The 27,983-nt window shown below is 39.1% G+C and overlaps 1 pseudogene; it reads left to right on the forward strand.

Moving 5' to 3' along the window:
* Positions 1-14,458: 14,458 nt before the first annotated feature.
* The window catches only part of LOC142178137 (uncharacterized), a 149,467-nt pseudogene continuing 135,942 nt past the window's right edge, over positions 14,459-27,983 (forward strand).

Consider the following 27,983-nt stretch of genomic DNA (forward strand, 5'->3'; position numbering starts at 1 on the left):
TCAAGACATATGTATACGTCTAAAATCGGAGAGCCCGATATTATGATTATTATGATATCCCGCAACCCATTTTTAAAAGGCTCGAGTCCAGTTCGAGGTTCGAACTCGAAGGTCCTATATGCTCGACCTTGGAGCAGAGTAAATTGATGGCTATAATGAACGAGTGGGAGATTTTCAAGGCATATGATTAAAGCTGACCAAGTCTATTAGGCTAGTTCAAGCTCGTATCGTGGCATTAAATGGTTGTACCATCCATATATCTTTGTAATAAATGCACTTGTACTATATTAAGATTCCCCTGGTATATAAAGGGGACCCTTGTCATTTTGTAAAGCAAGAGACATCACTCACAACATTCAATACAAGAATATTCTGTGCTCTCTAACTTAAACATATTTTCTTGGTTTCACTACTTACATTTATTGCTTATATTTATTGTGTTCTATTTATTATTCTTCATTTATTGCTCATTATTGTCATAAAGAGCCTTCATCAAAGCTCTCAAAGTGTTAGTCCTTCATCGGCTATCCATAGATCAGTATCGAGCTCGACCTCGAGGCCCCGTATATCCAAGCTCGAGGCCCCGATTCTCAGCCGCTTGGTTTGCCTAAACGCACTATTTTCAAGTTCTTTTCTCATTTTCTAAGTCTCACGCCTAGCATCTACTGCCTAACAACTAGTATAAAAATAGATCACATATTTTTAGAACCACAAAATCAAATTTAATTGTAATTACCATTTTCAAGGTAAATAGTTTGGCGCCCACTGTGGGGCTAAAAATAATAGTGATTGTTTTCTTGCCGGTTTACTACATAACGCAAGTTATCTTTCACATTTTTTTCTTGTCCAAGAATCTTTGATTTCAGGTCAAAATGTTAACTCAGTGAATGCATATGACAACAACGGTCTTGAATACCATGGAGAGAATGGCATGGACGTTTCAGGTATTGGTGTACCACCAAGAAACCTGAGGACGCACCAGAGCCAATCCCTTTGGATGTGATCTCACGCGATGCCCAACACGTCGATATATTCTCCCATACTAATAGGAGCATACGCCAAGGAGACCAACAAGAAGCTCAGAAAACCCCAGCTCAGAAGGAATAAGAGGTTAGACTTTTCGTTATTTTTGAGATGTTGCAGGCACAACAGCTGGCAATTGCTCAACTGCCTAGCCACCAAAAAACCCTAAGTACAACGGCCCAAAAAACGGCCCCTCGAACTGAATAGGTACCTGAAAGGTCGAGCAACAATGGGTCAGCAGACGACCCTACTATTATGAAGATGCTCGAAGACCTCACAAAAAGGATTAAGTCGGGCGAAAAGATGATAGAATTCAACGACAAAAAAGTAGATACCTACAACTCCAGGGTTGATCAGATCCCAGGCGCACCCCCGATCCTGAAAGGTGTCGATTCGAAGAAATTTGTATAAAAGCCATTCCCGTCAAATGCCGCTCCAAAGCTCATCAGAAGAAGTTCAAAATGCCCGACCTTCTGAAGTACAACGGAACCTCGGACCCCAACAAACACGTCACTGCTTACACTTGTGCGGTGAAGGGCAACGATCTGAGGGACGATAAGATCGAATCCGTCATGATAAAAAAGTTCGGGAAACACTCTCGAAAGGGGCTATGATGTGGTATGACAACCTAGATCCGAATTCAATAGACTCATTTGCCATGCTGGCAGATTCTTTCATAAAGGCTCATGCCGGTGCCATCAAGGTGGCTACAAGGAAATCCGACGTCTTCAAAATCAAACAAAGAGAAAACGAGATGTTGCGGGAATTCGTATCTCGCTTTCAAATGGAGCGAATGGAATAACCACCAGTATCCGATAACTAGGCAGTACAGGACTTCACCCAAGGCTTGAATGAACGAAACTCAGTGGCTTCGAAGCAGCTGAAGTAGAATTTGGTTAAATACCCCGCTGTAACGTGGTCAGGTGTCCATAACCGATACCAGTCAAAGACTAGGATCGAGGACGACCAATTGGGAGCCCCCTCGGGCTCGGTATATCCAAGAAGACTCCTGGCAAAGGAGCCGAAGCCAAACATGGAAAGGTACCAACCATACACCAAAGATAGGAGAAATGCCTCAAGGCGTAACATACCCCGAAACGATCGAAGAACAGACCGAGGTCAGAACCCTCGGGGACTCGTGAGCAGAATCAAATTCAATAGGCACACAGGACAAATGGAGGCACCCCGCATGTCGAAATACAACTTCAACGTTGATGTTTCAGACACCGTATCCGCCATTAGTAAAATCAGAGACACCAGGTGGCCAAGACCTATACTATCAGACCCGTCGCAGCGGAACCCCAACTTAGTGTGCGAATTTCACGGCATACACGGTCATAGGACCGAAGATTGCAGACAGCTCCGAAAAGAAGTAGCCCGGCTACTCAGCAAAGGGCAGCTTTGGGAGTTCCTTTGCGACCGAGCCAAAAATCAGTTCCGGGAAAGAGAGGCGAACAAGAAGAATGAAACAGATGAGTCGCAACATGTCATACACATGATCATGGGAGGAATCGACATCCTACTAGAACCCACTATCAGAAGAACAAAGATATCCATCACTGGGGAAAAGCGAACTTGAGGTTACATACCTAAGGACGCTCTCACATTCAGTGATGAGGACATCGAGACCCTATCTATGCCTCATAACGACGCACTGGTAATCTCTTTCCTTGTGAATACATTTCAAATTAAACGCGTACTTGTGGATCCAGGTAGCTCGGCCAACATTATCAGGTCGAGGGTGGTGGAGCAGCTCGAACTGCTTGACCAAATCATGCCTGCCTCTCGAGTACTCAACGGATTCAACATGGCTAGCGAAACAACGAAAGAGGAAATCACCCTCCCAGTCAGCATGGCCGGCACGACCCAAATTGCCATGGATATACTGTATGAGAGCAGTACCATCAACCCTTCATCAAATGATGAAGTTTCTGACAAAAGATAGAATAAAAGCCATGTACGGAGAACAACACGCAACAAGAGAGATGTTCGTAGTGCACAATGTAGCACCGACATCGACACCTTCAACATAGAAGGAGCCACAGGATAAGCAAAAAATGAAATAGCACTCGCGAGACACATTCTCGGCTATACCCAAATAAAACAAGCAAAGGACCTTGCCGCATCCTCGGAGCAAACATAGAAGGCACTTCAAGGCTCAAAGCGCCATCGCTACTAAGGTATAACCATCTCCCTTTTATTTATATCTTACACTAACCTTTGCGCAGATGTCCGATCAAAATTGTCGAAGCGTCGTCCCGCTCGAAGACCTTAAGGTTTCAAAGCATACGTTGCACTCTTTTCCTTCGATCAAGTTTTATCCCAAGAAGGGTTTTATCGACAAGGTTTTTAACGAGGCAACATCTATATGCTACCTAAGGTAAACTTCACAAGTGTTCAAGGCTTCTCTTCAGTCAACCTCGAACACTGGGGGACTTCCCTCCGGAAGATTACCTTCTCAAAGAAGTCAAGATGAGCCAAAAAGGGTCTCAGTAGGAAAATAATGTATCGGGCCAAACGGTCAAATAAACCGTGTCCGCATAACATAATTAAGCCCTTGATGGCAAAAACATGTATACTTGTGCTAAGTAATCAAAGAATATTTCCTCCTCCATCAAAACACTTTGCGCTTCAAGGAAGTCTGCTATTTTTTACAAGAAACGGCTTCAGAACCAAAAACTCCCGAACACTCGGGGACTGACGTCAAAAAACTCGAAGCCATACGACCTCCGGGTCGGGAACTTCAAACTCGTAAGCCCTCAAGGAGGCAACACCAAGTTTACAAAAGAATGGCTCCAAAGCCGAAAAACTTTCGACGTTTCGGGGACTGTCGTCGACTATCATCCGACCGAGCTATTAGAAACTCAAGGCCGTAAGACCCCAAGCGGGCAACCTCAAGTCTGAAAGCCCTCCATATGGCTATACTAGAAAATGTAAGACCTCCACGAGGCATTATCAAAGACCTCTATAAGGCAACAACAAAACTGTAAGACCTCAAGCAAGGTATGAACTATACTTGTACCAAGTGACTAATCTGTAAGACGTCAAAGAAGGCATGAACCATACTTGTACCAAGTAACTTCTCTATAAGACCTCAAAGTCAGGCATGTTACAATTTGTAAGACCTTACAAAAGGCGTAATCCCGATCTTAAAGTTAAGGCTATATATCTGAACTTATAAGATCCCTAAAAAAGCATATCCTCGATATAGATGCTAAAACTACTTCACTCGGGGACTGAAAGTCTCCGGCCAAACACAATGACTACGGTCACAAGGCTGTACGAGCCAAACTAACACAACTTGGGGACACCGACCGTCGCTATAAAATCACAGGCCTTCAATTATTTCAAAAAAACTTCGAAAAGAACCGTTTAATTAGGCTACCCTCGGCATAAGCAAAAGAGCTTCAATCATATTAGCTCCAAACAACAGGCTTCGAAACAATTTAGTCGTCGAGCGAAACCTCCCAAGGTGCTCAATTACTACTACCTAACGGCTCACAGTCAAGGTTCTTATCGAATTCTCAAAGAGTCGGGCGAACACAAAAACTTTAAAAAGTCTTTAGTGAGGGAAAATAAAGCCTACATAAGATGTCGTACCGACCCAATGCATAAGAGCCACTCTCGCCAGCTTAAAATTAAAGGTCGTACCGACCCAATGCATAAGAGCCACTATCGCCAGCTTAAAATTAAAGGTCGTACCGACCCAATGCGTAAGAGTCAATGTCGCCAGCTTAAAATTAAAGGACGTACCGACCCAATGCATAAGAGCCACTGTCGCTAGCCTATATTAAGAGGTCGTACCGACCCAACGCGTAAGAGCCTAAGGGCTAGCTTAAAAACTTAAGGGTCAATGAGCTCGAGTCGAAATCCGACTCGGAGACCGAGCCCAAAATAGTTAACTAAAAATGCCCAAGGGAAAATGCATAAGAGCACAAACGCCAGCCTATATTAGAGGTCGTACTGACCCAACGCATAAGAGCCTATGAGCCATACCAACAAGACTCAGGTCCGAATTACAAACCGAAGGGTTTTTACTCAAAGGCTAATTCGTCTGGCTAATCATTGACAAAACATCAAAGCTCAAAACAAAGAAAGACATACACGAGCAAGAAATTCATGGAAGGAGAAAACCGAAAGGTTTCTTTATATATACGCATGTATGAAGTAATGCGAGGCTACATTTACAAAGTTCTCTAAGAACACTGTACAAAAATCAAATAGAAAAAATCCTAGTCTATTTTTCCCTCGGGGACTACGACCCTATCGGCATCTTCTCCTCTATCTTCGGCATCAAACAAGAGGAATTTGGCGTCGTATTCATCCGCCCTGGCCTGCGCTATCTCTTCCGAGAGATCAAAGCCCCTAGTGTGAATCTCTTCGAGGGTTTCCCTCCGAGATTTGCACCGAGCATATTCATTGCTTCTGCTCTCTCGATCGGAAACACCTCTCAACTTTGCTTGGCAGCGTCTTTTAAATTGACGACCACTTTCTTGTCGGCCTTAGCCTAAATTTGTTCAGCTTCAGTCCGGGCTTCCACAACCTCGGACTTCATCTTCAAAAGGCCAGACTCGAGCCTTGCAATCCTGCTCGTCTGAACCGAGGTGTTTTCACGAGCATTCCAGAGCTGCACCTCGAGTGAAAAAACCTTAGCCAGAGCATTCTTCTTGGCCGCAACATGGACATCTATTTGAGCCCTTAGCTCGTTACACTCATGCTTGGACTGGCCAACCTCACCCCAAAGGCGTTCCAGATCCTCTGTCTTGATCTGCAACTGAGGTATCAAAATATTAATCTCCGAGGATAGAAAAAGGAGCATGCATTCCCTTAGGGCAAAGGTTACCTGCTTCTCAAGGTGGCTTTCGTAGTTCAAGTTCCGATTTGCTTCGTACTGTAGGTATACCAACTTATCTCCCCTTTTATCACAAAGAAGCTTAAGGTATTTCTCCCCATCCAAGGCTTTCCTCAATCTGGCTTCACGGCGGAGCAACTCGTAATTGAGCTTGTCAAAGGCCTATGAAAAGGGAGATCAATAAGAAAGTGGGAGTGCAAAACTGAAAAACTGATACAATCGGTCAAAACTCACCACAGAACAAAGCCGTTGAGCCTCCTCAAGGGTCGAACGCACACCTACCGGCCTGGTTTCGTCGGTCGCAGCAGAACCGCTCCCAATAGGAATGTGATCATTTGAAACCTCACTTGAGCCAGGAGGCCCCTGGCCTCAAACACCCATCAAAGTACCTTCGATGGGAAGAGAAGACGGCGGCACAGAATCCTTGTCCCTCAAAGTACCTTCGATGGGAAGAGAAGACGATGGCAAAGGGGGAACTACCTTTCCAAGGCCGGAAGCCTCAAGTGTTGCATGCTCAGTCGAGACATCTTCTCTAGGCCTCCGGGCAGGACTTTTCTTGCTATGAGCACCTTCTCCCTGTTAGGGTTCCTTCCGTTTGATATTACTCCTCAATCCTGAAGTTGACGACCCCCTCCTCCTCTCCGAGGGAGAATGATCTCACCTCAGGAAATTCTCCAACACGTGCGGTGACGAGGTTATTACACATAGAGTACCCTCCAAAGAAAGCAAACCACACAGCACGTACTATGGTGTTTTGCCTCCCATCTACCCTTGGATAGATCTCGCCACCTACGCTTGTCATAGGTCGAACGGGCTGCCAGCTTCCAAGCCCAATCTGCCAAGTCGGGGACCTCGTATGGCATCCACGAGGTTGCTGCCAAAAGAAAAGTAAAACGTCTTCACATAATCCATCCCCGTCATGAGCAAAAACGATAAAAACATAAGTGTACCACTTACGTGCAACATTTCATTTCTCAGGAAACGGCAGGAATTCTATGGGGATAACATCGACAGTCCTTACTTGGATAAATCGATTCATCCATCCTCAGTCCCCGTCTTATTTATCATCAACAACGAAGGGCCTGGTGGAGCGGCATTGCAAAGCTAACAGTCCTCAACAATAAAAAGGCCGGTACAATCTGATGAGGTGGCTAAGGGTGAACTCGAGCCCGACTTCTTCCATAAAGAACCTCATCATCAACACTGTCCTCCAGAACAACGGGTTAACCTATTCCAGGGTAGCCCAATATCTTCAAGAGAAGTCAAGCACGACTCTATCAAGAGGACCCAACATAAAGGGATACATATATACGTGTAGAAACTCCTCTGTATAAGCTGTAATGTTCTCTTCTGGGAAGGGCACCTGTAGTACCACCTTTTCTCCCCATCTACAGTCTCTCCTCACTGCCTCGAGGTGTTCCTCTCCTACTGATGAAGTAAACCTTGATGCATGATCCCAATGTCCCTCGACATTGGGAGGCCTCTCTGGCGAAAGGTCCCTCCTCGAGACAAAGCGTCTTGAGATTGGCTCGCCAGGCGCCGTCGGTGTACCACCGATTGAGTGGGAAGAAGAAACAGGACCCTCGTCTTCTTGGTGAATGGATTTAGGTGTGGCAGCCATGGCTATAATAAAACAAGAGAAGGAAAATAAAAACTCAGGCGAAAACTTTGAATTAAAATGATGAAAAAAGCTTACGCAAGGAAGAAGGGCCCTATGAAAAGGGATAACGGCTCAAAATAGCGAAATCCTCAGAAAAGTAGGAAATAAACTCATCTATAGAGCAAGCGGAGACTGTCCGCCTACCCTACAAGGCCAATTAATTCCGACTAGGCCATTATCACTTTCGGGGAGAGGTACCGACAGGATCACCTCGATCATTTCATGACCATGTCACACGATAAACACTGGCGTACAATGTTCGAGGGATCAAAAAACCCCGCATCAACCAAGAATCGAGATGGTGCCCAATCTCGAGGATCTCTGTCAAAATGAAAATAGGCTCAAAGGAGCCATCAATATCATTCTAAGCCTCAAGATGGTGCCCGATCTCGAGGATCTTTATCAAAATGAAAATAGGCTCAAAGGAGTCATCAATATCATTCTACGCCTAGAGATGGTGCCCCATCTCGAGGATCTTTGTCAAAACAAAAAATAAGCTCTAAGGAGCTATCTGTATAAACCTAACCTCAAGGTGGTACCCTATCTCGAGGGTTTCTGCTATTACAAGTACGGGTCATCCACTTGATTCTTTGTCCCTCTAGCTACATGAGCCCGAGCCAGTTCTCACTCACGAATTACTAATAAAGCCTTAGAGCTGTTTTCGTCTTCAGATCAAGTTAAATGCTCTCTCGTACTTTAGTCCCGGGGCCATCTGAGTCCGGGCGTATCCTCATCTAGGGTCAATCAATAACGCCTTAGGGATATCTTCATTCTAAATAGAAATCAAGTATTTTAGGCCCGTCCGATCTCGAGCTAACTCTCACTCGAGGACTGTCTGTGAAAGTCATAGGGATATATTTATTCTCAAGCGTTTGAGCAAATTCTCCCTCGAGGACTATCAATAGGGCCTAAAAGGCTAAGATTTTAAATTCGAATCCCTATTCTCACTCAATCCAAAGTCGGGGGTCCCGACGGCCTATGTTTGTATCAATTCAATCTGGGCTCAGTCCAAGGAACGATAAAGGGTTCCAGGGAATATCATATTAACCAATCAGGAACCGAGGGAATACCTATGCCCGGGCTCGGTATTCGGACCAATCGGTAGAGTCATGTGCTCAAATTCTTCACAAACGTAAATAAAGGGAAATCCAGCACAAATCAGAGACAAATTGAAGAAGCATTTTCGTATTAATAAACGATGATTATAAAATCCCACGAAGGGTCCTTACACATGATTACAAAAGCCCATAGAGGGTCCTTACAGTGAAACAAAGAAGCAAAAAAAAAATAACAGCTAAATCTAATCTACTCTCGGAGGTACACCCTCAGGAGCAATATCTTTGAGAACCATTACCTCGGGAGCCTCATCACGGTCTTCCAAACGGCGTATTCAAGGATCTAGAAGAAGCATAAAATGATGAAGAAGAAGCAGAAAAAGATGAAAAAACAGAAAAAGATGAAGAAGTGGCTGCGTGAAAAATTTGGCGAGTATGGGTCTCGCCAACACTGCTATTGGGAAGCCACTTCTTGAGACATTGCACCGGTGTGGGCTGCAAAAGTGAGTAGATGGAACCACCTAACTCCATGAAAAGCCAAAGGAGTGAAGCGCCACACCAGGTGGAAATTAAGAGAGGTGAGCAGCAGTTTACTGTACACAAATCCTCTGATACGAAGATAATTTGATATTCCTCTCTCATTATTTCGGGCCAATAACAATAACAGCAACAACAAACCAGTATGATCCCACTCAGTAGGGGAAATCTCTAAGAAAGAGCCACAACATAACTGGTGAGAACACTGTCGTGTGACCTTACGGCCACGGGCTTTAAACATGGGAAATGGAGTTGGATGAGGATGAAGAGAAGAAAAGAGTTAAAGGCTGTTGTACAGTGACTGAATGAAGTTTTGATTCAAGAAAGCTTCCATTTATAGAAAGATGGCAGCGTAACCGATGGCGCAATCAATGCCTTTGGGAAACGTATCGACAGGCGCAATTAATGCTTTTTGGGAGATGGATCGGTAGTGATATTATCGCTTTGAGATAAACTGGAGCTACATTGAATGCTTCTGTAAAGATGTACTGATGGGACGTCTCGGTTATCACAAAGGCTTACGTCATAAGCATGATGTCATCACAAGAGGCTTGAGGAGATCGGTGTCAAAACCATTTCTTATCATTTTCATTCTAAGAAACGCGGGGACTATCTATATACGGCTAAAATTGGAGAGACCAATTTTATGATTATTATGATATCCCGCAGCCTGTTTTCAAAAGGCTCGAGTCCAGTTCGAGGTTCGAACCCGAGGGTCCTATATGCTCGACCTCGGGGCAGAGTAAATTAACGGCTATGATGATTGAGTGGAAGATTCCCAAGGCATATGATTAAAGCTAACCAAGTCTATTAGGCTAGTTCAAGCCCTGTATCGTGACATTAAATGGCTGTACCAGCCATATCTCTTTGTAATAAATCATTTGTACTATGTTGGAATTCACCCTGGTATATAAAGAGGACCCTTGTCATTTTGTAAAGCAAAAGACATCACTCACAACATTCAATACAAGAACATTCTGTGCTTTCTAACTTAAACATATTCTCTTGGTTTCCCTACTTACATTTATTGCTTATATTTATTATGTTCTATTTATTATTCTTCATTTATTGCTCATTATTGATCATAAAGAGTCTTCATCAAAGTTCTCAAACTGTTAGCCCTTCATCGGCTGTCCATAGATCAGTATCAAGCTCGACCTCGAGGCCCCGTATATCTAAGCTCGAGGCCCCGATTCTCAGCCGCTCAGTTTGCCTAAACGTACTATTTTCAAGTTCTTATCTCATTTTCTAATTCCCACGCCTAGCATCTACTGCGTAACAACTAGTATAAAAATAAATCACGTATTTTTAGAACCATAAAATTAAATTTAATTATAATTACTATTTTAAAGGTAACTAACATAGTAATACAGTCGTTCAAGATATTTGGTGATAATGCTTGGTATATGTTTTTCTCTCAACCTCATGAGACATCGGGCTTAAGTTTTTCCCTATAAAGGAAAACTGCTTTGCTTTAACATTGTGCTTTGTTTTCTTGAAACGTTTAACTGAAATAGTTTCTAATAAATAATAGTTATTGAGTATAGTTATTGTTAATAGATTCATTATTGTATTGTATATAATCTCTAGTTGGTAGTTAGCCTAGTCAAATTAGTCAATGAGCAATTAGTTTAGTCAACATATGTATGTGTGTGTATATATATACATACTTGTACAATTAGTGAAATGAATAAGAGTTCATATTTTACAAAAAATATGCGGGTTCCTTCATTCCCTCTCTCTTTCATCTATTCTCTCAGAATGTTCTAGTAGACTCCACGGGAGCTCTGCTAATCTGAGCTCGTATACATTCTTGTTATGGTATCAGAGCTTGGACATCAGCTCGGATTTCTTCAGCATCTTCAACTCTCATTGTAAATCTCATTTAGCTTCGTCTATTTCTAGGGTTTTGGCCATTGCCGCCCAATTCTGAAAAATCACCTCACAAATTGAAGGTTTTAGACCTAGTTGAAGACTACACACTTTTCAATTTCATCAAATCAGAGCTTTGAACATGGCTATCGACCAAATTGAAGAGACGACTCCCATCACGAGCAAAAATGACCAATTGGTCATCAATACAGGTAATCCCCTCTACATTTATCCTTCGAACAGTCCTGGGATGACCTTAGTACCAGTTCTGTTCGACGGAATTGAATATCTTTCCTGAAGAAGAAGCGTATTGCGAGCTCTATCAGTTAAAAACAAATTAGGGTTTATTAACGGGGAATTTAGAAAACCTAGTCCTGATTTGCCTCAATTCCGCCAATGGGAAATGTGTGATGATATGGTAATCTTGTGGATCCTCAATTCCCTTGCTAAGGAAATCTCTGACAGTGTGGAGTATGTAAATGACTCAGTCGAGCTATGGAGGGAATTAAAGGACTAGTATGACCAAACAAATGAGGCAAAATTGTACCAGATTCAGAAAGAAATCAATGACCTTGCACATGGATCCTTAGACATTACCACATATTATATACGAATGAAGAGATTGTGGGAATAATTGAACACCTTGAGTGTTAAATCTCAGTGTAACTGCAATTGCACATGTGGAGCAAAAGAAACTATGCATAAGGCAGAACAAGATCGACGTCTCATCCAATTTTTGATGGGATTGAATGAGGTTTATACAATAGTGCGAGGAAGAATTCTTATGATGAAGCCTTTGCCCTCTATGGCACAGGCTTTCTCCCTACTAATACAAGAAGAAAAATAAAGGGAATACAAGTCTAATATCCAAATCAGTGTAGATTCCACTTCATTGCATGTAAATACAGGTCCATAACATCAAAATCCATTTGGAGCCAGAAACTTCAAGACTTATTACACAGCTAGCAACAGTAACAAGGGTTGTCCATTCTGTGACTATTGCAAAAGACTATGTCATACAAGGAAGAAGTGCTACAAGTTACATGGATACCCTCAAGGCAGTTCTTATAATAACCAAAACTTCATTCGTAACAATGCTAGTGCTCAGTCTTATAATCAAGGGAACAACTAGAACAACAAGTTCAACAAAGGAAAAGGATTTGTGGAAAATGTACATGGGACTCCAGCTGACATGATTTATGAGAATGGAAATGAACAAGAACTACAAGTTGATAATCAGAATGTCAATCTAACAAAGGAGCAATATGGGTAGATAATGAACTTGTTGCAACACTTTCAAGTAGGATATGCAGGAGGTTCCCCCAGCAATGTCAATGCCACCAGTGGTAGTGCCAACTTCGCAGGTATTGTTGTCTGTACTTCTTCCATTGATTTTGATAAACCTTCATGCAAATGTTTTAAATAAAAGGCCGATCTTTGGATTATAAATTCATGAGCATCTAACCATATAACTTTAACAGACATGCACTTACTAATATCACCAAATTACCATATCCCTTACTGATAAGTCTTCCAAATGGATATAGAGTAAAGGTTCTTAAATTTGGAGATGTGATACTCTCTTCAGACATAGTCCTACATAGGGTCCTTCATGTCCCATCATTCAAGTATAATTTGATTTCTGTTCACTCCCTTGCAGTACATCTTAGATGTATTGTATTTTTCAGTGATACACTTTATCTGTTGCAGGCTCCTTCAGTGAAGAGGCCTCAGGTGATTGGTAGTAGCAAAGAAGGTATGTACTATCTCTGTTCCAGATGTTTGAAGGGTAAAAGGATTGTTTTACCTTCTATTATTTCAACTTCCTACTGCAATTGTATTCTTGCTCCCAATGTAAATAGTCATGAGTCTGTTAGTCATACTCATTCATGTCACATTCCTCAATTTGTAAATACTTCCATTTCAAGCAATAAGAATGAGTCTTCATATATGTTTGATAAGTATGATGTGAATTCTTTGTGGCACAATAAGCTTGGTCAGGTTCCTTTTGTTAAAATGAGAGGAATATCCTCAATTCCTGCAAAGTTTGCACCAAGACAACCATTTATTTGCCCTGTATGCCCTGTGGAAAGACAAACCAGACTCCCATTTCCTCAAAGAACCAGCACCACCTCCAAATTATTTTGAAATAGTACACATAGATATATGAGGCCCTTACCATGTAACCACCCATGATAACTACAAATAATTTCTCACACTAGTAGATGATTTCAGAAGATCCACTTGGACCCACCTAATGGGTGCAAGAGTAATGCTCTTCAGGCCTTAAAGGCCTTTGTGTCCATGATTGAAAATGAATTCAATACATCCATAAAAACCATTAGATCTGATAATGGCTTGAAGTTCCCCAAGCCATGAAACCCTTTTATTCTACCAATCTAAAGGGATCATACATAAGAAAATATGTCCCTATACACCATAACAAAATAGTGTAGTGGAGAGAAAACATAAATATCTTCTTGAAACTGCCAAGGCACTCATGTTCTAGTCCAAACTCCCAACCAAATATTGGGGAGAGTGCATCCTAACAGCCACCTATCTGATAAATAGGCTGCCAACTACCTATCTTAGCAATAAATGCCCATTTGAGTTGTTGTACCAAAAGAAACCCCATTACTCTCACTTGAGAAGCTTTGGATGTCTTTACTATCCCACTGTACCCACAACACACAAATACAAATTTGAACCAAGAACTACCCCATACAACTTTGTAGGATATCCATTTGGAACAAAAGGTTACAAGGTACTAAGCCTGACCACCAAGAGAATTCACATCTCTAGAGATATAATCTTCCATGAAAATGTTTTCCCATTCTCCTTAAGTTCTAAAAATACTTCCTTTCCTGTTGTTCTTAAAATAGTCTCTTTTCCTAGCTATGCTGAAGAATAGTCAGGTTTCCCATATGAACATTGGACAAAGTCCTGTTAGTGTCACATCTCCAGAATCAGAACACCACTTTGAGACACTTACACCTACACCCTCTCCAAATACCTCTGACCCTTGATGTCCAAATGATAACAATTTACAGCCTTCATCTACACATGTCCAGTCAGAAGCACCAATTTTAAGAAAATCCAATAGAAGTCATCAAACTCCTATGTACTTAAAAGGTTGTGTTTACCAACTGCCCAGTAGTTCTGCTCAACTATCCACTGTCACACAACACTGCATCCTTTCACTAAAAACCCTATTTTCTAATCATCATCATATCACTCATGATGCTCTATCTACTGAAAGTCAGCACTTGGTGCTAAATGTTTACCATGATAGTGAGCCATCTTCATATGAAGAGGCAACTCTCAATCCTTCTTGGCAAGAAACCATGACACAGGAATTTGAGGCACTCCATGCCAATCATACTTGGGATTTGGTCCCTTTACCAGCTGGGAAATAAGCAATAGGCTGCAAGTGCGCATACAAGGTTGAACATAGAGCTGATGGAGGCATTGAAAGGTTCAAAACTAGGTTAGTAGTAAAGGGTTATACTCAGCAGGCTAGGATTGATTATACAGAAACCTTCTCCCCTGTTGTGAAAAGGACAATTGTTAGAGTCCTATTTACAGTGGTTGTTAAGAAGGGCTGGGACATATTCCAATTGGATGTGAACAATGTCTTTCTCTATGAGGACCTACATGAGGAGGTTTATATAGAGGCCTCTCCTGGTCTTGTAGTTGATCAATGCACTCCAAGTAGAGTAGTATGCAGGCTGAACAAGTCACTATATGGGCTGAAACAAGCCATCGGACAATGGTATACTAAACTAACTAAAGCAATGTCCTCAAAAGGGTACCAACATTCTGAAAATGATCGCTCCCTTTTCTACAAGAAAACTCCCTCATCCATCATCTTTGTGGCTGTATATGTTGATGTGTTATAATCATTGGGATTGACTCAGAAAAGATTGCAAGTTTGAAAGCCTTCCTGGATCAACAGTTCAAAATAAAGGATCTAGGCAGACTTCATTATTTCTTAGGACTAGAGGTCTTATACAAACCATTTGTATTCTTATTTCTCAAAGGAAATTTGCTTTGGACTTATTGAAAGAATACCAGTGTTTTGACTACAACAGTATTTCCTCACCTCTTGATCCTACTGTGAAGCTGAAAGCACATGAAGGCAATCCCATACTAGACCCTACATACTACAGAAAACTAGTGGAAAAACTTAACTTTCTCACCAATACTAGGCTGGATATAGCCTATAGTATGCAGCTCTTAAGTCAGTTTATGCAAGCTCCAAGGGACACACACTTGACTGCAACATTTTACCTTCTTAGATACCTCAAAAAGGATCCTACCTTGGGTGTTTTCTTCTCCAATAATCCTGACTGCTCAATCAAGGCCTTTTGTGACTTAGGTTGGGCAGCTTGCCCAGATTTTAGGAGATCTGTCACTGGGTACATTGTTTTAGTAGGAGACATCTGTATTAACTGGAAGTCCAAGAAGCAGGAAACTGTTTCCTTATCCTCAGCTGAAGCAAAATACAGATCCCTCAGAAAGGTAGTTGGGGAGTTGGTGTAGTTGAGCAGGCTATTTGCAGCCATACATATTGCTCATAATTCTGTGTTTCACGAAAGGACCAAGCACATTGAAGTTGATTGCCACTTTGTTAGGAACAAGCTGCAAGGAGGCCTAATCTCTCTTCATCATGTAAATACTCACAACCAGTTGGATAATATCCTTACTAAGGCCCTCATAGGGGTCAAACATTCAGCTGTCCTAGGCAAGTTGGTTGCGAGAACCTCACTTCCAACTTGGGAGGGGGGGGGGGGTGTACTGTTAATAGATTCATTATTGTATTGTATATAATCTCTAGTTGGTAGTTAGTCTAGTTAAATTAGTCAATGAGCAATTAGTTTAGTCAATATGTATATATATACTTGTACAATTAGTGAAATGAGTAAGAGTTCATATTTTATACAAAATATGTCGGTTCCTTCATTCTCTCTCTTTCCTCTTTCTCTTAGAATGTTCTAGTAGACTCCATGGGAGCTCGGCTAATATGAGCTCGCATACATTCTTGTTAATAGTAGTATCGATTATAAACGCTCATATCCATTTCATGTTACAACGATGACAGGAAAATAAATGTTAAAATAAAAAATAACAAAAGGAAGTCAGACTTGCATGATCCAATCAAGTAGATTTCTGACAGTCAATGGAGATTAATATACACATAAAAGAATAAAACCAAATTGTACACAAAATTAATGGGGTTGGTTCACAATTAGGGTTGGTGGTACATACAAGGCAAAAGCAGAGAAGGGAGGGCACTTTGATGATAAATATGTGGGGTTATTTAATTTGTTGGGATTTCATGCAGATTTATTCCTTCTTTTTTTCTGGGACCTGTGGGCAGTTGAGTATGGCAATGAGGGGCCATTTCTTATATTGACATTCTTGTGAAAGTTAATTCCTTAAGATTGAGGGCACTGCTCTTACCTTCTCTGATTGGGACACACAATATTTAATTTGTGGGGATAACTTTATCATTGCTATATTTCTGTAAAACAAAGTTCCTCAGGGTAGAAATCCTAATTTAGCTCTCATTTATAGGTTGAAGGATATTTCAAGTGTGTATAATTATCTTATGTTGGTGTAATTTTCGTCATTGTGTTGTCCTTGTCTATCCTTCCTTTGCCTGACTTAGGTTTTTTTTTTTAAACAGTACTATAACTTTTTTGTGCTGTAATGATAATTTAACCTATTAGAAAATGCTACTTATCTTATCTATATGTTACAAATCAATGGCAATTACTGGGAATTACTTGAAATTGTCTTTTGAATAAATTGATTGTGAAAATATTTTTTTAAAGAAGGTAATTTTTTTAAAAAGAAGACATTATTAAACAGGTTGTATCAAAATTAAATTTTAATGAGATCGATTAATTAAGCACAAGGGGGAGAAGGGGAAGAATTGAACCCTCATCAACAAAGTAAAATTCAGGTAATCTCCAAACTTTAACTAGTAAGATTTCCCGATTATGTTTTTTTTTTTGAATATGTGTATTCGGATATTTACAGTTTTGAAACAACTATTCGCCGAAGATTGTCTACAACTTGCATCAACATTATTTGGATGTGCTTTTTGACATTTGTCTTAAGACGTTTTCTCTTCTTTTTATTTTTCTGAACTCTATAATTTTATTTTTTTGGGGGTAAAAACATGAACTGTCATACGATCTTACAACTCTCCCTTGAAAATGTGAGCTAAATCCACAGTTCTCAAACATAGAGGAATTATTTAGCAAAACTAATGTGCTTAAATAGATTCTCAAATTTTTATGTAAAAATTGCACGGGGCGACCAAATTTATTTAGCAAGACTAATGTGCTTAAATGGATTCTCAAATTTCTATGTAAAAATTGTACGGGGCGACCAAATTTATTTAGCAAGACTAATGTGCTTAAATGGATTCTCAAATTTCTATGTAAAAATTGCACAGAGCGTCCTATTTGGTCGCCCTCATTTAACCTATAGCCATTTCTTTTAAAACTTTTAACTTGTACCCACCTTTTAAATAACTTCAGCCCCTTTCTCCTCCTTCCTTTTTATTCTTCTTCTTCTTTTTAAATGACACATCCTGAGAAATGGACCCTATCGATGATATTCAGTTCGACTGAAATATTCTTTCAAGGTAACATGATTTCATGGTGTTTTCTGATCAGTAGCAGCTGCATGTTTAGATACTTTAATCAAGCAAGTTTCCTTTTTTCCTATAAATTTTACTGGTCTTGTATTAAAAGGAGATCTTTCTTCTTCCCTTGTTTTAATGCTATAACTGCTTGTGCTTGAAACAGACAGTGCAAATAGGAACTTCTTTTACCAAGCACTAGTTTCATCTGTTCTTTTAATATATATGTGTGTGTTATGTCATGGTTATCTTTGTTTGACTTGGTTTCTAAGAATATTTCAGTCGAACTGAATATCATCGATAGAGTCTAGAGCGAAGTTCGTCAGTTACAAAAATAAAAACTTCAGCTCTAGAGATAAAGTTTGCCAGTTACAAAACAAAAACGCCAGTTACCAAACAAAAACTTTAGCTCTAGAGCTGAAGTTCGTCAGTTACAAAAACAAAAACTTCAGCTCTAGAGTTGAAGTTCAGGCTCGGCTACTAGAATGCTGAAATTTTGCGTGATTGCCTTTGCTACTTCAGTCCCGTATGCTGAAGTTATGCGAAAAAGCGGGTACGTTTGCAATATTTTTTGCAAAGCGGGTACAAGTTAAAATGTAACACAAAAAGCGGGTACAGATGCAAATCTCCCAATTTCTATAGCCCAATACCATTCTAATGGGCTATTAATCTAGTTGTTAGTGTATTTTGACGGGCAAGGATCTCTTTTAGCCTGCGGTCGAAACTATCCAGCCATAAAAGTATATAAAATTTATATATTTTTTACATATAATATTAAAAATATTTTTTTCATCTATTATTTTAACAGCGGCTATATGATGTCATTTACCCTATTTTGACGCCCACTATTTCACTCCACTATTTTATTTTATGTTAAAACTGTATGGCTTTTTGGACCAAATTTAAAATTTCGGGCCTTCTTTTCTTATCTGTCAAATCTAAACTTCCATTAAATTCATGCATGCCTAACTTTTGTTCTTTATCCTCATTACCGGTCAAAGGCTAATGTTGAGAGAGCATGAAACATTATATAGAAAGCAAAGGTGTGAGAGTTTTCTTCCCCCCTTCTTTTTGGTCCCTTATCATAGCAAATTAAAACAAATGAGAATTTGTATGTGTCTCACAAATAAAGTTTTTGTCCCAAAATTTTAGGCCCCCAAATAAAGTAGAAATGACACTGGGTAGCCTTTTTAAAGAGCTGTTATTTAATAAATTAATCAGTGCATTCTGAGTTTTAATTTTTTAGTTTAAATTTTTGGGACAAAAATCTCCTATATTGTCCTGAAATTAAGATTTTTAATTTAAAATTTCAGGACAAAATAAGTAATGGCTAATCTCTAATAACATCCCTTAGAATGACTATTTGTGCACTTACTCCATATAAAAGCCAGGCCTATAGGTCTTGGAAAAACCGTAGGCCCAAATACGAATTGGACAAGGTATAGTTTAGACCCAATATCGCAGGAATTGATTCCACAGTCAGATGTAAGTAAAACTGAAAAAATCAAAGTATCAAATTGGATTGGGTTTGTCGCTGTTGCACTGATGAGGGTAAAGTAGCGTTAGGGAGAAGAGATATATCATATATTGATTGCTTGTAGAGGAACCATGTGTCCTGCAGAATATCATGATGATGATGACTGGTCTTTGGTCCGGCCAACAAAAATATTTGGAGAAAGTAAGGATAATATTCTACTACATAGAGGTTTTTATTCCATTTATACTTCTCTTAACGAGGCTTCAGAATTCAGTAGGACAATCAGTGCTAGAGATCAGGTAAGGAATTCTCCCGTTTTCTTTTACAAAGACATTTTTTCCTCTATAAAACGAATGACATTTCTCATTTCTTATGTTCTTATATATAATTTATAGAAATGTAATGATATATTTAATACTATAAGTGCCAGAATTGATGCTTATGATTTAGAGATTCCAGTTATTTTAAGTTATTGTATTTTAAATTGATAACATGTACACCAAAGCTACTGGATTAAGCCAAAGTCGTAACTTAAACACTAGTTGCTCTGCCCCTGCTTCTAACTGTTGGTATGTGTTAGGACCGATAAATCATACAACAAAAAAAAATATACCAAAAGAGACACAAACATTTAACGTGATTCGGTCAACTGACCTACGTCTATGGCGGAGATGAGCAATCCACTATATAAAAAGAGAGTACAGAATATCGAAAGAACAACCTCACGAAGAGGCAAACACAAGTGACATACTAACACTTGTCCCCTAAACAAGACGCTCACATCCCAGGGCATTTGCATCTATACCCGCTTCTTGTGTCACATTTTAACTTGTGTCCGCTTTGCAAAAAAAATTACAAGCGTACCCGCTTTTTCGCATAACTTCAGCACACGGGGCTGAAGTAGCAAAGGCAATCACGCAAAACTTCAGCATTCTAGTAGCCGGGCTTGAAGTGCAGCTTTAGAGCTGAAGTTTTTGTTTTGTAACTGACAAACTTCAGCTCTAGAGCTGAAGTTTTTGTGTTGTAACTGGAAACTTCAGCTCTAGTTTTTGTGTTGTAACTGGGAAAGAGCTGAAGTTTTTGTGTTGTAACTGGAAACTTCAGCTCTACAGCTGAAGTTTTTGTGTTGTAACTGGGAAACTTCAGTTCTAGAGCTGAAGTTTGTGTCTTTGTAACTGGCGAAGAGCTGAAGTTTTTGTTAATTTGCTATATTTGTCAATTATAATTTTCTAGCTATATTTTTGCTGTTTTGCCTTAGTTGTAGCTAGTGGCTGTTAGCTGAAGTGGACTAGAATGAGCAAGTTATGTTTTTAAGAAAGCTACAAGTTGCTCGATATATGTCCTCTGAGACAAAAGAAGGAATAACAGTGGCCAAACAAACAAAAATAAGTAGAGAGGCATATGAAAAATCATACCAAGAAATATATATATTTCCAAAGGACACACAAACAATTGGCCTTACAAAAACACTTTCCAACAATGAGCAATCCAAAAAAAAACCCAACTGGTAACTTAAACATTTTCCTAAGACTAATTTGCTGTAAATTTGGAGCAGAAGTATAACTGCCGAACTGTTCAGTTAAAAAAAAATTGACCTTATAACTAAAGCAACGTTGCTTCTGGAGATAAATACCAATTTGTTTTGTAACTTGAAGAAGAAACAAAGAAGGAGAAAGAGGGTTGAAGTTATTTAAAAAGTGGGTACAAGTTAATAGTTTTAAAAAAAATGGGTATAGATTAAATGGGGGCGACCAAATAGGGCGCCCCCGTGCAATTTTTACTCACATTCCTTATGGCTACATTGTGGATGCTACTGAATGAGAAGGAAAGATCCTCAATTGATAGAAGTCCAAACCTTTTCTTACGAGAAAAAAGACTAGTCAAATATGAGAGATTTATAATTTCCTTCAGCAAAAAGAAAAATCCAATTATGATAAATATGTTGTCCATTCCTTCAAGAGATAGGAAAATCAAATATGGTAAGAAAATCAGGACAAACACCTAACAATCCGGTCAAATTTCTCAAACAAAAATTTTGATTATCATCAAATAGGTTACTGCTAGAACTAAACCCGCCAAGATAAACCTGTCTTGAATCTCGCTCTGATACCACTTGTTATGTCGAGAAGGAGACAAACTCGAAAATAAAGAAGATAAAGAATACCAAATTTTAATGTGAGAAACTCTTCAAATTGAAGGTAAAAACCACGGGATCACAAAGATTTAATAAGCTCCACTATAAAAATAAGAGGGTTAAAAAGGTTCTCAAAATTGGCTACACAATAAGTTCCAAATACGGAGTAACAATAGCAACAAGAGCAACGACAAGTCAATTGAAGAAAGAGGAGAAACCACAAAGCTAGAGTTGTTGTTTGGGGCTCGAGATCAGATGCTACGGACTCAAAATTCGATCTCCACCGTTCAAATAAAATATCAAGTTGTTATGAACACTCAGTTAAAATTTAGCTCGATCCAACGGTTAACGAATCAGAAAACATGATTTGAAATTGGTTGATCGGAATAAAAATCTACAGCAAAACAAATACTTTTCTTCTCTTTTCTCTCTTGATGAAAGCTCTCTCAAACACTACTCTTGTTTGCTTAGGTCTTTAAAAGACTTGTACCAATGAGTATGGAACAATTCTTCAAGGTTGTCCTATTTATAGATAATGAGTGGTGTTTTCTCTTAAAATAAAAACCAACTCTAAATAGCAAGAAAAATCGAATCCAATTCCGAATAGAAATGGAAAGCAAAAGAGAATAGGATTAAACCATTGGAATTTGGTTAGAAAATATGGGCATGGGCCCAAAAAACTTCCCCTCCAGCCAAAGGGCCAAAATGTCTTCAAGTAGAGGAACTATTGCCAGGCTTTATGCCTGCCAATTTTCTGCATTAGTAAACTCCTTCATCCATAATAGTTCTTTGGAACCTTCTGTGATAGCAATATATTCGGCTTCTGTGGTGGATAGAACTATGCACTTCTATAGTCTAGATTGCCAAGAAACAGCCCCCCCTGCAAAAGTGATCAAATAACCGGAAGTGGATCTTGAATTATCAAGATTGCCTCCTAAATCAGAGTCTGTGTAACAAACAAGTTCAGGCTTGCCATTGCCAAAACACAACTTCAAATTTGCAGTACCTTTCAAATACTTAATATCCATTTTACTACATCCCAATGTTCTTTTCCAAGATTTGAAAGGAATCTACTAACAGTACCAACGACATGTGCAATATCTAGCCAAGTGCAGACCATAGCATACATCAAGCTACTAATGGCAAAAGAGTAAGGAATATGAGACATCTCCTTTTTCTCTTTATCAATAGATGGATTCTGACTAATACTCAATTTGAAGTGTTTAACAAGAGGAGTTCTAACCACTTTTGCATTTGTCGTATTGAACCTATTGAGTACCTTCTCAATGTATTGCTTTTGGAAAAAAAATAACTCATTCTATTTCTTTGTCGGTGGATTTGAATGCCCAAGATTTTCTTTGCTATCTCCAAGTCCTTCATCGCAAACGATTTGCTCAACTACTTCTTAAGGATTGCAATTCTGGATTTATTCTTACCAACAATAAGCATATCATCCACATAAAGCAATAAGATAATAAAATCATCATTAGAGTACTTCTGGAAAAATACACAGTGGTCTGAAGAAGTTTTCTTATACCCTTGTTTTTCTATGAAAAATTCAAACATCAAATACCATTGCCTTGGAGCTTGTTTCAATCCATACAAGTTCTTTTTCAATTTGCAGACATAGTTTTCTTTTCCCTTAATTACAAAACTTTCAGGTTGCTCCATATAAATCTCTTCATCTAAATCACCATGGAGAAAAGCAATCTTGACATCCATCCACTCAACCTCTAAATCTAGAATTGCGGCTAAGCATAAAATCAATTGATGTTTTAACTTCAATACCACACAAGAGGGGGGATGATTTGTGTGGTGTCCAATTTTTTGCTTAAACTAATTATGGAAGGACCTGGTTCTTCTAAGTGTTCCTTAACCTACTATTGCAGAAATAGTAAATGCGGAAAGTAAAGAACACAAGTATTTTACGTGAAAAACACCTGACTCAAAAGATAAAAAAATCACGACCTACTTCCCAGTAGATTTTTCCCAAACTCTTCACTCACTGACCCAAAAACTGTATTTACGAAACACTTTTGTAAACCTATGATTAACTCTATTCCCGTTGTAGCAAACAACCTCTAACTGTTGCGACAACCTCAAGTTAACTCTAACTTGAAAACTCTATGTACCTATTACAATTGCCTCTAGATAAAGATGAAAGGTACAATATGAAAACGCCTACTACAACTGAACTAGAATAAAAGACAAACACTTGGAACTAATTCTTCTATCTGGTTCATGTAGCTTCAGGTTTGCACACTTGAATCACACACGAACTGCTTGCAAAAAGCCTTGCTATTTTGCTCTCAATTCACGTTTAACTTCTGTATTTGTGCATTACCTGTAAAGTGAGAACATCCTGCAATATATAGAGTTAGTAGATGAAGAAATAACTACAGTTCTAATGCTACTCTTCCTTGGTGGAAGAGTTCTAGTTGATCTCAACTTCTAACTCCTTCTTTATCTTGGACATTGTTCTTTTTGAGTAAGGAGTCCTTCTCCTTATCAATTATGCAACCTTTTCGATCAGGAGATATTAAATATACCAAGTGTCATACCCCCTTTTTTTCCCTCCACGGAGAGAGGTCCGGGTTTCGACATTACATGGGGGTAATAACTCACTTCCTTTTGGGAATTGGGTATTGGAAGAGTCGCCACCTAACGGGTTATGGTGCGTTAGGGCACCTAGAGTGGTTAACTCTTGGATTGGTTTGCATTACCAGAGATTAGGGTAAGGGCTCGAAATGACCTCGAGGGGAAGGTGTTAGACATCCTTCTTGGTCCACAACTATAAGTCTCGGCCGAACTTATATTTACGAATTAGTCCATTAACAAACAAGTACTTGAAACAAATAATTACAAATAAAGCATGTTTGTATAACTCAAATAATAAGATAAAGGTTTTGAACAAGTTGTATTATAAAACAAAGTTTAAACAAAAGGAGTTTTGAAAAGGGGGGAGTCCTAGGTTGGTTAGCCTATAGGATCACCCCACACAATGCCCGGTAAACACTCCTCAATGAGGGGCTATACGTGACATTAGCGTGTATTCATCATATCCCATATTTACCCTTTCCCTTCTCTTAGTGCTCATTAAAACAAGTGTTGGTCAGCGATCTCTATTGCGTACTGTTACCCGTCCCTTCTTAATGGTCCTGGAGAAATTTTAGGACCTCTACCTATAGGTAGTTCTAGACAGACCCCTAAGGTTTTAAAAGTGAAAATACTAAGGCGACAAGCAAGAACAATTACGACCTTAGCACATAAGATAAAAGGGAGCATTTAGAGGCTCAAGTTTACCTCCTCAAACAATACACATAAGCAACCTGACTCAAGCACAAATAAGGGCCTTTTGTTAAACAGTATCTAAGGCATGATGTCTAAGTGAATATCAAGACACAGAAGATAAGTAGTTTATTTTATAAACTCAGAAATAATGACCCTATCAGTTACCTAACGATTTTTTAAAGCCTGTTTAAATCAAAATGACATTAAGTCACAAAAATAGTTTCAGAGTTGCAGGATTTGAAAACGCCCTATAGGCTTGCCTACACGCGGAATAATGCTAATTACGTTTATATAGTAAAACAGGACATATTTTAAAACAGACTCTTGAATCCCTATAGGCATGCTGTCTAATGATAGATTAAGGCAGTTTGAAAGAATTAGTTTCAGGAAAAATAATACATTAGTTGAACTAGTTTCGAAGTGAACTAATCGTGGACTGGATTGACTTATTGGTTTAAATCTATAGGCAGAATTTCTGGTGTTGTTCCCTATAGGCATGATATCTAGTTGTTTAAAACTGATTTTAGAAACTGGTAGGCATGATAACAAATGAAAGCACATATAAACACTTGTTATAACAGAAGTTGAACTGGACCATATCCTATAGGCATGACATCTACTTGTGAAGTTGATTTTAAGACCTATAACATGATTTCTATAATTGGAACCACTTGAGGCCTATAGGCATGATTTCTAACATAGCAAAATATAAAGTCCTATAGGCATGGTTTCTACTTGGTAAGACAATCATAGCAAAATATAAAGTCATATATGCATGGTTTCTACTTGGTAAGGCAAACATAGTAAAATATAAAGTCCTATAGGCATGGTTTCTACCCGTATTACCCCACAAGCATGTAACTACTCACCCCTTTTCACTAGTTACCCCAATATTCATTTTATAAATTATTACATACCATATGAATGAATTACATAAGTAGATAAGAAAAATAAGAAGTTATTCTATAGGGAGCCTACAAATAGGCCCAGATTTCCAAAGCCTCCAATAGCCTCAAATGCCCAAATTCCATAGATAAAGTCATTGTTTAGGTGCGTCAGAGTTCCCTAAGGATCTCAAGGATCCCAGGCAGTGCTCACACCTAGACTTGGTCACCAAATTGAGTAAGTGCTGTGTGGAAGGGCCAGCCTCAGTGTGCCAGAGTTCAGAGGGTTCTCAAGAGGATCCCAAGGCAGTACACACACTGGAGGGGGCAGAACCTAATGACTTAAAAGTAGAGGGAGAGTGCTTGACACAGTTTAAAAGGTTTTAGTGGGAAAACAATATTAAAAGAGGTTTGCTTGAAATAGTTTAGTAAAACAACAAAGGAGTTATTCAATGAGACAATTTTGAAAAGAGTAGGGCAATCAACAAACAACAGACCAACCTCAAGACCAAAACAGGTTCAGCCTCACACACAGAACAAAGAACCAAGACATGTTTAACACCAAAAGCCTTCACACAGGGGTCAGTGGGAATTGGAGACAGGTAAAGAACATAATGGTAAATATATAGCGGGCAGCAATTTTTGGAATGGGTACTGATATGCTCAGAAACACTGATTAGAAATAGTCACAGAATCAAGCAAGTTTAGGAGTGCAGACTACTTTACAAGGAGATTCAGATAGAGCAAGATCACATGGAGATAGACTACATACAGGGAGTAACATGTTCATACTGATCTTAAGGAAGGGGAGTACATAACATGCGAATAATGTAAACATATCAACTTCATGTTTCACAGCAAAACTATAAGTAAAAGCAGACTAGAAACAGGATGAATTGAAGTAATAAAAGGACCATATTATTTTTGGAACTTGAATTGAAATTGGAACATACCAGTAAAGAAGGTAGTAAACACAAAGTGAGGAGCAAAAGAGTAGAGTAATCATCCTTGGCTTGCAGCCGGCTGACTTAGAACAATTGCAAATAACCAGAGAAAAGAGAGCAGAAGAGAGTTTTTGTGTGAAAGAGTGTTTTGAACCAATGTGTTCGTGTCCTTGTGTTAATGAGAGAGTGTGTATATATAGTAGTTCGAAAAATTAGGTAAAATGCAAGAATCACAGTAGTATAGTAATTATAGGACCAAGTACTAATTAGAATTAAATCAATGCAAGTATCCATTTAATTAAGGGGTAATCAACTAACGGTAATGAGCAGAAAAATGTTTAAGGAAAGAAATAAGGTAGGGCATCAGGTACAAGTTAGACAATTAGGAGTAAGTACATAAGAGTTCAATTAAGGAAATAGCTAGTGCAGAATCAGTAAAATACTCGGTTAACCAAATAAGATAAGAAAACAAAATAAAGTTGCAGAATATGGAAATAATCGACAATCAGCATATAGTAAATCAGTGAATCAAGGACTTGAAATTACTGATTTAAGGAGAGTATCATGGGTTCCGATAAATAAGCAAATAAATCAAGTTTAAAAAGGGAAGTTTTCAAATCAAGCCAAGAAACAGGGGCTCAGAGTCAATCAAATAGAGAGTCATAATTCAGTATTCAACATATAAATTGAGTAGGATAAGAATAACCAGACATAACAAACATGCAGGTTAAACATCACTGAAAGAAAGAAGCGAGTCTTGAACAGTCAAGATGAACACAAGCACATAGAGGTGATATAAGTTAGGCTAAAAACTCAGTAAGAACATATTTGAGGCAAGATAGTCACAGAAACTCAAACAAGAAACGAGCAGTCATGCTAATACACAAAACCAAACAAAGAAATCTAGAAAATTAGGGCTTTCAACATAGGCGAGTTGAAAAGGTAGTAAAATCATAGAATCAGTCGAAATATGCAAGAAATAGAAGTTTAATCACAAAGAATCAGTTTAAACAAAGTTTTAAAAGAAGTTTCGAAACCCTAGTTTTTAGAAGAAGGTGAAAACACTTGAAATCATATGATTCTCGTAAAGAGTTCCAAGGACAGTGTAAAACATCAAAGAAACAAACTCAAACCGTTTTAAATTCGTACAGATCTAGGAGATGTATGCAGAAATTAGGGTTTCAGAAGAAACCCAAATAGAGATGAAAGAACCTGTCTAGAATCCCAAGGATCGTAACAAATACGGCGTGATTTTGCTCGAAATCACATTGGAGTAGCCAAGAACGGACAAGTGATGAACCCTAGATGCAAGTCGACATGGCCCTGGGCCCTTGAAAACCTTAGAGAAGGCAAGCATGACATTAGAGAAGCCATTGGAGGCTTAGGAGTCAACGGGAGATCACCAGAGAAGACCGGAAAAGAGAGGTCGGCGGTTTGAAGGGCAATGGTTTGGTTGAGTTACTAAGAGAGGAGAGGAGATGAGAGAATACAGAGGCAGCGGATTTGGAAAATGATTTAGGGTTGGGGGTCGTTTGGAATAAAAAAAAGGCAAGAACGAATGGGGGCCGTCGATCTTTTAGATCAACGGCCAAGATTTGA

This window comes from Nicotiana tabacum, chromosome 3, assembly GCF_000715075.1.
Source record: "Nicotiana tabacum cultivar K326 chromosome 3, ASM71507v2, whole genome shotgun sequence".
Taxonomy (NCBI): Eukaryota; Viridiplantae; Streptophyta; class Magnoliopsida; order Solanales; family Solanaceae; genus Nicotiana; species Nicotiana tabacum.